Raw genomic sequence first — 15,265 nt, 5'->3', positions numbered from 1 at the left:
CACAAGATGTTGAGAAATCAGTGATGAAATGATCACTTATGATGAAGAAGTTCATAGGAGAAATATGATCAGTGATGAAATGGTTTGGGCAAGAGATGGGTGGGTTTTGCTAGAAATTGCTCAAGTTTGTCGGAGATGGCTGAGTTATCGTCGAGGTGATGGAGGCTCAATGTTGGGGATGAAGATTGGAGGAGACGACTGCAACCTAATCTGTCGGAGTTGGGTTGCACTCGATCGTAGCATATCCGAGGTTATCCCTTAGTTTTTGTTAGGGGTAAGCACGATCTGGTTCTCACCCCAAACCGGAACTAGCACTATTTATTTGGTCTGATTTGGTTTGGTTTTGATAAAAATAAAAATAAATTCATTCCAATGCGGTCTAATTTGCCCATAATTGGGACTAAAATTTTTGTTTTTTGGGTATACTAGTGATTTGCCCCCAGAACTTGTACTTTGGTTTCAATTGACCCCCCGTCTTGTTTTTTTTTTTAATATAGAAAATTAAGGATATGAACTTCTTTTTTTGGCCAATTTCCCCACTGTCGTCTAAATCTGCAACATTTCATCCAATTTGCCATTAAATATGAGGGCAAAATGGTCATTTTATATGTTAAAATAATTAAATACACAAATACAATAATATGAAATATAAAATGAAAGAAAAAATATTTTAATAAGAGAGAGGCCCATCCAACCAATCACTCTCTCCCTCACCCCTACCCTCTCCATCTATTTTTTCTGGCCCCTCTACGCTCCCTCTCTCCATATAACTTCCAATGGCCCTTCCACCCCACCCCAACCCTCCCTTCTCTTTTTTCTCCTTCCCCACAACCTCCCACCCCAAATGCTATCCAAGTGGCATGGATTTAAATTCTATTAGATTTTATTTGATTTTGATCTTTTTTCCAAATCCAAGTGTTTAAGATTGAATTTTTTGATGTTTTGGTTGATGGGTTTTGTGTGAATTTGGAAAAAGCTTGAGATGGGAGGCATTGAAAGGCTTGGATCGACTGTGAGCTTTTCGAGTGTGGAGATATTGAAATTAACAGATGGGGTGGGAAATTGAGGGAGTGTGTGTGTGGAGAGAGAGAGAGAGAGAGAGAGAGAGAGAGAGAGAGAGAGAGAGAGAGAGAGAGAGAGAGAGAGAGAGAGAGAGGAGGTGGCGACGGCGGAAGGTCTGTTGAGGATGGTGGTGATGAGTCTGTGGTTGAAAGAACAAAAAGGGAGTGTTTGGGCCAAAATCTTGTCACCCAGCCCAAACGCTACAAAGCCCAAAATAACAAAGACAACAACGCTGGGCCCGAGAAGTCTGGACTTTGAGAATAAACATGAACCAAAGGTCCAAAATCCAACAAAAGCCCGGCCTAGAACCTATCTCAAGCTTAGGTTTCGAAGAAACTAAATTGGGCTTGGCATGATCAAAGTAAAAAGTAGAAACTCAAAAGAAAACAGACCCACGTGATTGTTTTTCTCTGACTTAGAAAAGTCAAACAAAATCAACTAGGTTGATAAGAGAGTTGACAGAGGGAGGCAGAAAGAAAGGATGTCTCTGAAATCTCTGCCACCACAAAGATCAAAACCCTTTTATATATTCATAGATATTGTTTCTAATCCAAAGAAAGCACCATCTTTCAAGGGATACACAGGCTAAATTTCCCAAAAAAAGATAAGCAGGAAAACAGGGAGTTGTTCAAACTGGAAAAGCAAACTGAACATCACGGTTTGTGAAAATGGTACTTAGGTGACGAGGGGTAAATTTAACGACACAACCAAAACACAATAACCTTCACACACTTTAGAACTTGACCAAGCACACTTATGACTAGTCAACTGATAGTCAGAAACAATCACAATCAAGATTGCATACAAATCATGCCACAAGGTACCTGCAACACTAGAAGATTACTAGTGACAACCTAAGCACTCAGAAGGACCCGTCAATCTAGGCGTCCCTTGTGCTAGCAACAACTATGGTGAAAGTGTGTGAAATCATCTTAATCAAGTAAGCAGCAAACAGCAGATACAGATGACAAGTCAACTACCAAGAACAAGTAAACAGCAAACTGAAGATACAGATGACTAGTCAACTACCAAGAACACAAACCCAGAAAATTTACAGAGATGGAAACCAGAAACTGTTCACCCAGAAACCCACCATTGGGAAAAACTGGGGGTCATCAACCGACCAGGCAATCCACTAAGTAGAAAAAGATTCTTACAAAGGAACACAAACAAGCTCAAGCAAAACCTAGATCTATTTAGGAAGATGAGCAATACCTCCTTTGTGCAATCTTCTTCTCCAACTTAGCAAAGCTTGAAGCTGAGTTCATCATGGCAATGGCAGCTCCTTCTCAGCTCGTTCATCCCATGGCACTAGCTTTCAAGCTCCAACTCAAAAACGAAACCAGAATTTGGATTCAAAGAAGAATGACCAATTTCCTCAAGAAACCATTCTCTTGAAGAAATTAGTCTTGAATCAAACCTAGATATAAATGAGAGTGATTTATGCAGCTAGATGAGATTCAAAGACACATGCAGTTTTTCAGGAGGTAGAATTCATTTCGGAAAAACTCATAGATGTCATAAAATATGAAGGTTACTCTTGAGGAAGAAGAAGCGAAAGTTTGCTATGAAACTTTCCAAAACCTATCCCCCAAGAGTGACGGCTGCAAATGAGGGAATTGATAGCCTTTTAAAGACAAAAATTCCCTTAGGTCAGAATACCCACATGGCAGCAGAGAGAGAAAGGAGAATAGGACAAAAAGGTTTGTTATCCAGCTGGAAATCCTACAGAGCAAGGATGACTAGTCATACGAGAAATAGATGACTAGTCATCATTTTATGAAAACAGTTTTAATGCCATGATATGCAATGCATACTTACCTTTGTCAAATTGCTTGAATCTCCATAGGATAGTTGTTAGTTAAGAACACCTAGAGAAGCTATTCTTAATCTAAGCTTGAGCTTGATAAAAACAATAAAAATCCTATTACAAAATTGTCAAGGGAAGCCAAAAGAAATAACTCAAAATGCATACATTAACAATCTCCCCCTTTTTGGCTTTCCTTGACAACACACTCTCTAAATACACTCAACCCAAAATCGAACCTAGGGAGATGATTAAATGAAGTACCTGCAAAACAACGACCAAACTCCCAGGCACAAGACGAGCATATTATATCACAGAAATTTGAAGCAATATGCAATATGTGAATATGTGCAATATGGGGTTGAGAGTGTTCTCCCCCTTGTTGATAAGGAAAGAGAATATGTGCAATATGGGGTTGAGAGTGTTCTCCCCCTTGTTGATAAGGAAAGAGCAAAAAGGCAAATATAGAGAAACAGTAATCAAGTGAATTAAACACAAGTCACATAATCAGATTTGAACAATATGCACATGACACAGTTTGATTACAAAGCACAAACAACATTTGTTACTCCCCCTGAGTATCATATAGCATAAAAGAATTAACCTTTGACGTACTGATTCAGCAAACTTTCCATAAATAGCCAACAACCTTTGACGTACTGATTCAGCAAACTTTCCATAAATAGCCAACAAACACAAAAATGCATCAGGCTAAAAAGAATAAGAAATGGAGCACAAGTTGCAAGGAATCATACCTAAAGCAATTAAAATCAAGTGGCTCAATGTGTACACATTACACATAAAGAAACTCCCCTAAAAAGACAGAGTTTAAGCAACATATTTATCAAAACAAGGGACAACCAATGAATTTTTCTTTACACACCATAGTGCAAAATCAAGACAAAGCACCAAAATATCAAAATTTAAGGCATCAATCAATGTCAAATTTGAAGAAAGCACCATGCAAGATGAACCCTAAATTTTTGCACAAAATTGAGGACATGTGAGGAAGAATACAAGAAATAAGTCTCTAGGTTGTCTAGAAAAACACAACATAGCTTCCAAAAAAAGCACAAGGAGAAGAGAGTGGACTATGAAATGCACTAGTCACGCATGTCTAAATTTGAGGTGGCATCAAAAGACCAACAACCTCATAGACACAGCCAAGAACAAAAGAGAGCAAATCAATAGAGATAAGGCTTAGGAAGGAAACATTGATGTATGAAAATGATAAAAACAACCAGCAAGAATGTTGCCAAAACACATGCATCTCAAAGAAACTCCCCCAACAAAATAAATTAGCCAACAATCCAAAAACTCATATAGCAAGGTAGACTCTTAAGGATTTCAAGAATTATGTTAGGCTAAATCATTGAATGTGGGAACACACCTTATTAAGATGACTGGGCATAGACCAAAGTGGCGTCATCTAAACATGATCATACATAAACACAATACCAATGTTCGAACAGAAGGTGTAAATGAGATAAGGAGAAGACAAGTGAGCCCTTGTGCTTTGTGTCATAACCAATGGTTTTGGTTCTTAGAGAGTGAAAATTAATTTCACCAAAAGGCATAAGATCCATATTAAGCAGACGACTAGTCAACCACAATCAGCATGAGCATATGTTGACTAGTGAACTCAAGCAATATCATAGCAAGCAGCAAATTTAGTATTGACCCTGAAGAAGACATGATTTTGGTTTTAAAAACACAAACATGAACTAGCAAATATATCAAGTGATCAACGATGTATTAGCTACTATAGCCTAGTCCAAGTCTTCAAGCACAGTAAGTAAGAGAGAGAGAAGATAACCACATGTGCAAACAAAATAATTCAACTAACTCTGATAGATAGAATATGAATTAGATTTCATGCTCAGAGATAAGTCAAGATGGACAGAGGAGGTTCAGAGCCAAAAGAAAAACACAAGAGATGAAGAAATATCGCTCTTGGAGAGACAAGTATATAATGAACTTTCAAGACAAACTCAAAGCATAGACTCAACCTATTTGATTTTCATCACTCAATCTGGCCATTTTTTATGTTTGATATTTGCACATCCCAGACTTAAGTGCATGAGTGGCCCAATTTTGCGGCTCTTGCTCTAGATTCTTCAATCATATCACCTTATACCTTCCTAGAGTCGTGACTACATTGGTCACACTTCCCTTTTTTTTTTTTCTTTTTTTTTTTTTAAAAATTTATAAACAAATTGCCTAAGAGAGTGAGATAAGATAGGATATTATAACAATGACTGTCCACAATGGATCACAACACTTGTCTCACCAAGAAGACATAAAAACACCAAAAAAATTTCATCTAATGGCTCCAAACTAGAAGGGGGGAATTATGCACAAATCAGGCAAAGCATAAAATGATTCAAACTTCACACTATCAGAGATCAGAAGAAACAGATGTTTTTGACATTTGCACACCAAGTAAACAAAAATTTATATTTAACTAGTCAACTAAAACGAAGATGACTAGTCAACAGTTTTGCAATGTGCTGAAGATAAGGAACAGACAAGCTAATCAATCAATTGAGCAAAGGCCAATGGACTATCTAAGTGTGACATGTTTCTGAAAGTCCAAGGCCTTGGTGAGTATATCTGCTAGCTGTTTCTTAGAGGGAACAAATTCCAAAGATAGAATTTTGTCTTCCACAAGATCTCTAATAAAATGGTGCCTAATGTATATATGCTTAGTCCTAGAGTGTTGAACAGGATTTTTAGAAATATCTATACCACTCATGTTGTCACAATAGATTAGAAAGCATGATTGAGCAAAACCATAGTCTTCCAACATTTGTCTCATCCAAAGGAGTTGAGTGCAGCAACTCCCAGCTGCAACATACTCTGCTTCAGCAATGGATAAAGAGATAGATTTCTGTTTTTTACTATGCCAAGCAACTAGGTTGTTGCTTACATAAAAGACCATCCTGGAAGTGCTTTTCCTACTGTCACTGCAACCTGCCCAATCAGCATCACTATACCCAATAAGATTGACACAAGTGTCATAAGTATACAACAACCCAAACTCAAAAGTTCTACTCACATAGTTTATGATTCTTTTGACAACAAACAAATGAGACTCTTTGGGATCACTTTGGAACCTAGCACAAAACTCCTACATTATAGGAAATGTCAGGTCTACTTGCAGTCAAGTAGAGAAGGTTTCCTATCTTGCTTCTATAGAGAGTTTTCAACAGGGACAGATGAGCTGAGATTCTGAGGTTGATTATGACAAGTTGACAGGTCAACTAGAACAGAATTGTCAAGAGTTGACTGGTCAACCAATTTGCTAAAGGTTGACAGGTCAACCAGTAGATCCAGACCTGGAGATTCTCCCTCAAGAATAGAAGATAAAAGATCATCCTCATCTAATGCTATCTCAGTAAAGGCAGCAAAGTCATCAATATTGACATGATGGTTCCGGTCCTATAATTATATACTCTATAGGCTCGGCTTGAAGTGGAATACCCAAGAAAAATTCCTTTGCCACTTTTAGAGTCAAACATAGCAAGGTGTTCCCAATCTCTTAAGATAAAACATGTGCTACCACAGACTCTAAAATAAGACACATTAGGTTTCTTACCTTTCCAAAGCACATAGGGAATTTGTTTGGCACCATACCTCAAAAACACCTTGTTTGAGATGTAAACCCAAAAAAATGTTTAGCAGAATTTTTGCTATTGAGCATCACCCTAGCCATCTCAACAAGAACTCTATATATATATATTTTTTTTTTTTTTCAACACCATTTTGCTGAGGAATAGGTGCAAAGAACTCATGCTTAATTCTCATCACCTCACAAAATTTCAGAAGCTGAGAATTCTCAAACTCAGAACCTTGATCTGTTTTAAATCTAACAAGAGGCAAATGACTAGTCATCTGCACTTTTTGTAAAAGATGGTAGACAGATTTAAACCTTTGAAAGATTTCTGATTTTTCAAGCAAGAATGAGACCCAAATACATCCAAAGAAGTCATCTACAATGGCTAGAATGTACTCCTTGCCACCAAGGGAAAAAGTTTGGACAAGACCAACAAGATAAATGTGAATAAGTTCAAAAGAACTTGAAATTTTGTTGATCACCCAAGATTTAAAGCACTGTGAGAGAGATGATTGAAAGATATGCATGCAATGACCACATTTAAAAATAATAAAACAAAAGAACAAGGTGCAAATGCATGACAATGTATCTAGACTCCATGAAGCACACACAAATAAGAGAATGGTCTAGATACATAAAATAAAGAAACTAGTCACCAACATGAGGAAGAACATGGTCTTCCTTCTTGATCCAAACTTGCTTCACTTTTGAGACTTTATGAGGCAAAGAGATCACCTTAGGAATTTTGACAACTTTATAAAGAAGATCATTCACTTGAGTTTGAAGTGAGTCATCATTTACTTTCTTGAAATGAACAAAAGGCTTTTGCTCAAAATTCCTAAAATCAAAACACTTTGGTCTAATGTGTCCTAATGTGCCACAATGATGGCATATAGGAATGAACCTTTTTGGTTGTAGGAAACTAAATTTTGCAAGTGAAGAATGTTTATTTCTTGTACAAACCACAGACTTTACAGTCGCATACCCCTTAAAAGATGACACATGAGTCTTAAACTCACTTTCTTTGGAAACTTGAGACTCAATCCTAAGGATATGACACCTAGGTCGAATGTGTCCTTTCACACCACAATGGTGGCAGGTAGGCACAAATTTGGATTGTGAAAGAGGCAGCTTTCCCTTAGAAACAATATTCATGGAATCAAAACCCAAGTTGAGATCATGAACAAATTTTAGAGCTTCTTGAGTTGACACATCTTTGACAAAGATTGTCTCAAATGATGAAGGTGTAGAAGACTCATTTATATATCCTAAACCTCTTTTATCACCGAACAATTTTCCAAAATTGAGCATTTTATCAATCTTTCCAGCACCAATGGTTAAACCTTGAATCTTTTCTTTTTCCAACTTAAGTTCATGTTCCAATCTTATATTTTCAAATTGTAAAGCATCAAAAGATTCAGATTTTTTAACCATGTTGTTTTCAAGTGATTTTATCATCTCAAACAAGTATTGAACCTCAATGTCTTTCTCAAATAACATGCATTGCAAATCAGAATTTTCAACCACAAACTTATCATGCACGACTACGTTTTCATGCTCAACAAATGACTTTTCAAACTCAAATAAAATCAGTCTATGAAGAAACAGGGATTTGTCATTTTCAAGGACATTCAACTTCTTAGTCAAATCAGAATTTTCTTTTTCAAGAGTGCTAACTTTATGATACAATTCATACATGTCAACTTCATTCTCATACAAGCTATCACTCAACTTCTTTTTGGTCATTTTGAGAGTTTCATTCAGTTCATCAAGTTTCTTAACCTTTTCTTCCATCATGAGATTATGTTCTTTGAAATTACAGGTTTCATTGAAAAGCATATCATACTTTTCACATAGTTCTCTGTATGACTGGTCATCTTGTTCCTTGTATGACTGGTCATCTTGTTCTCTATATGACTGGTCATCGTGCATATCATCTCTAGACACAGATTCTTCCTTAACTACATGAACTCTAGCAAGGCTAGAGTTATGAACAGAACCAACAAGGGCAAAATTATTTGCCTCTTCATAAGATGAAGTGATATAGTTATTGGAATCATCACTACCATTATCACTCCATTGTGCACTAATTGACTCTTCTCTCCCATTAAACTTTGTCTTGTGGTTATTTGCACATTCCACATCAATGTGACCAGCACCACCACATAGATAGCACTTTACAAGACCTTTCAAACTTTTGTCCTCCCTAAAGCCATAAGAGTCCAAAACATTCATCTCCTTAAAAACATTGTCTTGAGACACACATGTAGACGAACTAGGAAGAATCTGACAATTCCTAGTGACTTTGGTTTTATCTTTGACAACCCTTCTATAATTCTTAACAAACAAGGCAAGCTCATCATGAATGCAAGGAGCAATTTGATCCATTTTTATGTTTGCACACCTAATACCAACTAGCACCCAAAGGATCTCTCTATTTATGTTAAGAGCTGGTGCTCTGATACCAATTGAAAATGGTACTTAGGTGACGAGGGGTAAATTTAACGACACAACCAAAACACAATAACCTTCACACACTTTAGAACTTGACCAAGCACACTTATGACTAGTCAACTGATAGTCAGAAACAATCACAATCAAGATTGCATACAAATCATGCCACAAGGTACCTGCAACACTAGAAGATTACTAGTTACAACCTAAGCACTCAGAAGGACCCGTCAATCTAGGCGTCCCTTGTGCTAGCAACAACTATGGTGAAAGTGTGTGAAATCATCTTAATCAAGTAAGCAGCAAACAGCAGATACAGATGACAAGTCAACTACCAAGAACAAGTAAACAGCAAACTGAAGATACAGATGACTAGTCAACTACCAAGAACACAAACCCAGAAAATTTACAGAGATGGAAACCAGAAACTGTTCACCCAGAAACCCACCATTGGGAAAAACTGGGGGTCATCAACCGACCAGGCAATCCACTAAGTAGAAAAAGATTCTTACAAAGGAACACAAACAAGCTCAAGCAAAACCTAGATCTATTTAGGAAGATGAGCAATACCTCCTTTGTGCAATCTTCTTCTCCAACTTAGCAAAGCTTGAAGCTGAGTTCATCATGGCAATGGCAGCTCCTTCTCAGCTCGTTCATCCCATGGCACTAGCTTTCAAGCTCCAACTCAAAAACGAAACCAGAATTTGGATTCAAAGAAGAATGACCAATTTCCTCAAGAAACCATTCTCTTGAAGAAATTAGTCTTGAATCAAACCTAGATATAAATGAGAGTGATTTATGCAGCTAGATGAGATTCAAAGACACATGCAGTTTTTCAGGAGGTAGAATTCATTTCGGAAAAACTCATAGATGTCATAAAATATGAAGGTTACTCTTGAGGAAGAAGAAGCGAAAGTTTGCTATGAAACTTTCCAAAACCTATCCCCCAAGAGTGACGGCTGCAAATGAGGGAATTGATAGCCTTTTAAAGACAAAAATTCCCTTAGGTCAGAATACCCACATGGCAGCAGAGAGAGAAAGGAGAATAGGACAAAAAGATTTGTTATCCAGCTAGAAATCCTACAGAGCAAGGATGACTAGTCATACGAGAAATAGATGACTAGTCATCATTTTATGAAAACAGTTTTAATGCCATGATATGCAATGCATACTTACCTTTGTCAAATTGCTTGAATCTCCATAGGATAGTTGTTAGTTAAGAACACCTAGAGAAGCTATTCTTAATCTAAGCTTGAGCTTGATAAAAACAATAAAAATCCTATTACAAAATTGTCAAGGGAAGCCAAAAGAAATAACTCAAAATGCATACATTAACAGTTTGAGCTCTCACAAAGGGGCAGTTGGAATTAAAGAGGGGTTAGGTTCTCTTTCAAAAAAACAGAGAAGTGATTGGTCTTAAAAAGAACTGACTATCGAAAGCCTATCTGCCAGCAATTGATAAAAACTTCTTCTTCTTTGTATAGAAAAATGAAAGATCTTTTTGAGAATTTTTGCCACCCATTATTAAAAGAAAGAAACCCTACTTCAAAGCATTTCTTATAAATATAGGAGAAGTTAGACAATCAAAAGACGATCAAAATAAAAATAAATAAAAAAACATCAACCAAAGGCAAAAAAAAAAACTCAAAATGATCACTTGATCACTGAGAACCTTCAAAACAAATTGGGGCAACCAAAAGCTCATTTGAACCACAAAAGAAGCCAGCCGTAGATCAGAACTTCCAAGTTCAAACTCAGAGAAATAAGTCATCCAATACGAGACTCCTCTCGTTACAAATTTGGTTCAGCAAAAGCCAAGACAAGCAGAGTTTAAGTTTTCACAAATATGAAAACCTCAACAAATTTTACAGTGTAGTTCCAGCTCATTAAATCCTCAAGACTAGCCATTTCTACCCCTTCAGACTAAAGAGACCGCAGTTCTGCCCGTTCAAAAGCCTCCCAAGGCTTGAAGTATATTAAAGCTCTGCCAAAATTGAACCTTGGTATCGATTTACAGCTAAAGCTAAGCAGTAGAAGTTGTTAACAGCTCAGTCCGGCCTGGATTAGAAGTTTCTACCCAGGCAGAAATGGGATTCCAACCATCTTTTTGTCTTTTTAGAGTTGGTTTTTCCTTCTTAAATTTGTAAAAGGCAGTTCTGCCTAAAACAGTCCACTTTATTATCATCTATTCTGGCCAGAACTACCAATTTTATACTGTGATAAATTATGAAGTCCTCACCAGCCTGAGGTAGGAAAAGAACTTACTTGGGAGATATTCTTCTCCCAAATTCATAATCGTTTGTTTACAAATTAGTAACTTGGGGCGCAAGTTATCTGTTTCAAAGAAGTCTGCTAGGATTTTTCATTGCTAGCAGTGGCACGCTCGCATACCAAAGAAAGTTGGCTTGCTGACCAGTCAATGGTTTTCAAGGCAATGGGGAACTTTGCCCTTCCATCACAGGAGTAGAAACCAAAACGGGTGAACAGGGAGAGGAGGAGGGAGGGGTCTGTGGATTGAAGGGTGTGGGGGTGGGGGATTGGTCTGGGAGTAAAGGATGGTGGTCATGGGAGAATGGGAGAAGGAAGGGAGGAGATGGAAGGGGTTGGCATTAGGTTTACTCTTTTACTTCAAATTTTTCAAAAAAAGTAATTTTTTTAAATAATTTAACTGAAAATTGGATGAAATGTTGAGAATTTAGACGATAGGGGGGAAATTGGCTGAAAAAAAAGTTCATATCCTTAATTTTCGAAAAAAAAGGATAGAGGGTTAATCGAAAATTAGGTACAAGTTCAGGGGCAAATCACTAGTATACCTTTGTTTAAATTATTATTTTTTTGAATTTTAAAAATTCACAAGTGACCTAATTTAATGCAAAGGGACGTGATTGGGCCTAAAAAATATAGGTGATTTAGAGAAAGATTAGTTATAGGCTTACAAATTTAGTAATGGGGTTAAATATATATTAAAAATTTTAAAAATACGTGGTCAGTCTGGTTTGACCCAGTCAAGCTTTTTCACAACAAGAATCAGAACTAGAACTGTACAAAATTGCAGTTTTTTGTCAGCTCAGTTTTTCGGTTTTCCAGTTTGAATGTCCACCCCTAGTTTTGGGGGGATTCCTAATCCTGCTAAAATTGAGTTTGACAGGAATAGAATTTAGAAGTAATCCAATCCAAGTGGACTTGGGCCACTAAACACAGGAGTATGATTATGGATCCAATCCAGTGTTTTTATCCATCCACCAAATGCAAAAAACAAATTTCTTGTAACGAGGATTCATTGTTTAGCTATTCTCGGTCAATAATGCAATGACACGTGGAAGAATTATCCCGCATGTTATTGCTCTATTGATCGAAGATAACAAAAAGTGTTATTCCTGTTGCATGAAAGTCTATCTCCACCAAATGGAGCCTTTGTAGTTACTAATAAAGATCCAAGTACTAATGCTAGGGTTCAAGTAAGGGTAACACTATTCGAGAGGGCTCTAGTGATTATATTTTGTAAATTAAAAAAAGGGGCTAATAATCTTAAACATATTAAAAATGGTTTGGTGTTCCAAATTTTGCTGAATAAAGTGCATAATAATTACCGGAGGCAATAGGCAGTTTACATAAAACCACTACTACATTTTACACTTTGTGCGACGAAGTTAATTTCGTCGCGCAAAATAAATTGTGGTCGCACAAATTTCAGCGCCACAAAAACTTCGTCGCGCAGAATCCGTCGAGTAAAGATCGTGAAGAAAGACTTTGCGCGACGAAGTTTTTTCATTGGTCGCGCAAAGTTACTTTGCGCGACGAACAAATATTGGTCGCGCAAAGTAACTTTGCGCGACGAACGCAAAGTGACTTTGCGCGACGAAAAATATTGGTAGCGCAAAGTTTTGCGCGACGAAATACATTGGTCGCGCAACTGTTTGCGCGACGAAATACATTGGTCGCGCAAAGTCTTAAAAAAATTCCCGCGTCAAATTTTTAGTACCCGCCCAAATTTTTAGAGTTTTACGCGACAAATAGTAACGTCGCGCAAATATTTGCGCGACGAAATATTTTTTGTTTTAAATTTTTTTAATTTGAAATAAACTAATTTAATAGTTTGCGCTACGAAATATTTTTTCTTTAGTATGAATTTATTTATATGAATTTTTTCAAATTTTTACTTTTTAAATTTAATTTAATTGTGTGATTTCTTTTTAAAATTACTTTAATTTAAATTGATATTAATTTTTTCAAATTTTTACTTTTTAAATTTAATTTAATTGTAAGATTTTTCTTAATTACTTTAATTTAAATTGACATATTCAAAATAAAATTACATATGAAAAATAGTGATCAAATTATCCAATAAATATAAATATATATTCAAAATGTACATATAAATTAACAAAGTACAATAATAAAATCCTAATACAAGCGTATTGTGGTGGTAGTGGCGGAGGATATGTTTTGATAGCTTCCTAATCCTCAACTTTAGCCGTCAAAGTCTCGATGATTCCCTACAAAAAAACAAATATAGTCAAATAACAACAACAACAACAAAAAGAATGCACAATCTCCCCTAAAATTGTTATACCACAAATCCAACCCAAACTCCAATCTCTCCCCTTTACTCAACCCCAAACCCCCCACAAACTCAAAACTAACTCCAAAAACACATATTAATGAAAAAAATTTAAAATTTGGAGAGAATATACCTTTTGGCAAGATTGAGAGTGAGTGAGAATGAGAGGGAGAAGTGAGTGTGAGAGAATTAGAAAAGATAGTGATAGAGAGATGAGAGAGTGAGAGATAGTGAAAAGATAGATGAGAGAGTGAGTGAGAGTGAGAGATAGTGAAGATAGAGATGAGAGATTAAGTGAGAGGAGTTAGTGTGAGAGAAAGGGTGGGATTTGGGGAAAGGGAAAGAGAGAGGAGAGGTAAGAGTAGAGAAAGAAATTGAGAAAATGGTGGAGGAGTTATTTCAGTTTTAAAAATCGTATCACTTTGCGCGACGAAAATATGGTTGGTCGCGCAAAGTTTTGCGCGACGAAACATATTGGTCTCGCAAAGTTTTGCGCGACGAATAGAGGAATATTGGTCGCGCAAAGTCTAAAAAACTTATTTTTTTTAAAAAAAAATTCCCGCATCCCATTTTTGGTACCCGCCAAAATTTTTAAATTTTTGCGTGACGAAAAATACTTATTGGTCGCGCAAAGTCTAAAACAATTATATATAAAAAATTCCCGCGTCCCATTTTTGGTACCCTCCCAAATTTTTGCGCGACGAAAAATATATATTGGTCGCTCAAAGTTTTGCGCGACGAAACATATTGGTCTCGCAAACTTTTGCGCGACGAATATAGGATTATTGGTCGCGCAAAGTCTAAAAAAATTATTTTTTTTAAAAAAAATTCCCGCATCCCATTTTTGGTACCCGCCAAAATTTTTAAATTTTTGCGCGACGAAAAATACATATTGGTCGCGCAAAGTCTAAAACAATTATATAAAAAAATTCCCGCGTCCCATTTTTGATACCCGCCCAAAATTTTTGCGCGACGAAAAATATATATTGGTCGCGCAAAGTTTTGAGCGACAAAAAATATTGGTCGCGCAAAGTCTAAAGTTTTTTTTTTAATTTTAAAAACCCGCGTCCCATTTTTGGTACTCGCCCAAATTTTTTGAGTTTTGCACGATGAACTGTTGGTCGCACAAACTTTTGAGATACGAAAAATTGGTTCGTAGCACAATATTTATAAAAATAATTGTTATGAATAATAAAAAATAAAAAAATTTATTTTATGATTTAAAATATAATTAAGGTGAAAGCTACTTAATAAATGTATATACTATTCAATTTCTTAAGTGTTATACGTACAAAATAAATAAATTTAAAACTACTTAATAAATATATGTATATAAATATATATATATACACACACCATTCAACGATCCAACCATAAGACTTGTTTGTATATACTTCAAGATCGTATACCCCAAAAATCACAAAAAACAAACATTCAGAGATCTAGTAACGGGACAAAACTTTTCGATAGTTATAAATGAAAAATCACGATTTAACGGTTATTTTAACTCCGATTTTGATGATTTTTTTACAGCTACACTCCTTGACCCTATATGAATACAATGACTGAATTTGATCTTCAATTTAAAACATTTGCACTAGTGGATACCACAAAATCTTATGTTATATTTAACGAAAATATAAATAAACTCTTAATTGTTAGTGAATATATTGTTTTGATGGCATACACATTCTACGAAACTAGTTTCAACGATCCAACCGTCAAACTTGTTTGTTTATACTTCGAGATCATATATGCCAAAAATCGG

The sequence above is a fragment of the Prunus persica genome, chromosome G4, assembly GCF_000346465.2.
Source record: "Prunus persica cultivar Lovell chromosome G4, Prunus_persica_NCBIv2, whole genome shotgun sequence".
Lineage (NCBI taxonomy): Eukaryota > Viridiplantae > Streptophyta > Magnoliopsida > Rosales > Rosaceae > Prunus > Prunus persica.
The sequence above is the reverse complement of the archived record's forward strand: the minus strand, read 5'-3'. Positions refer to the sequence as shown.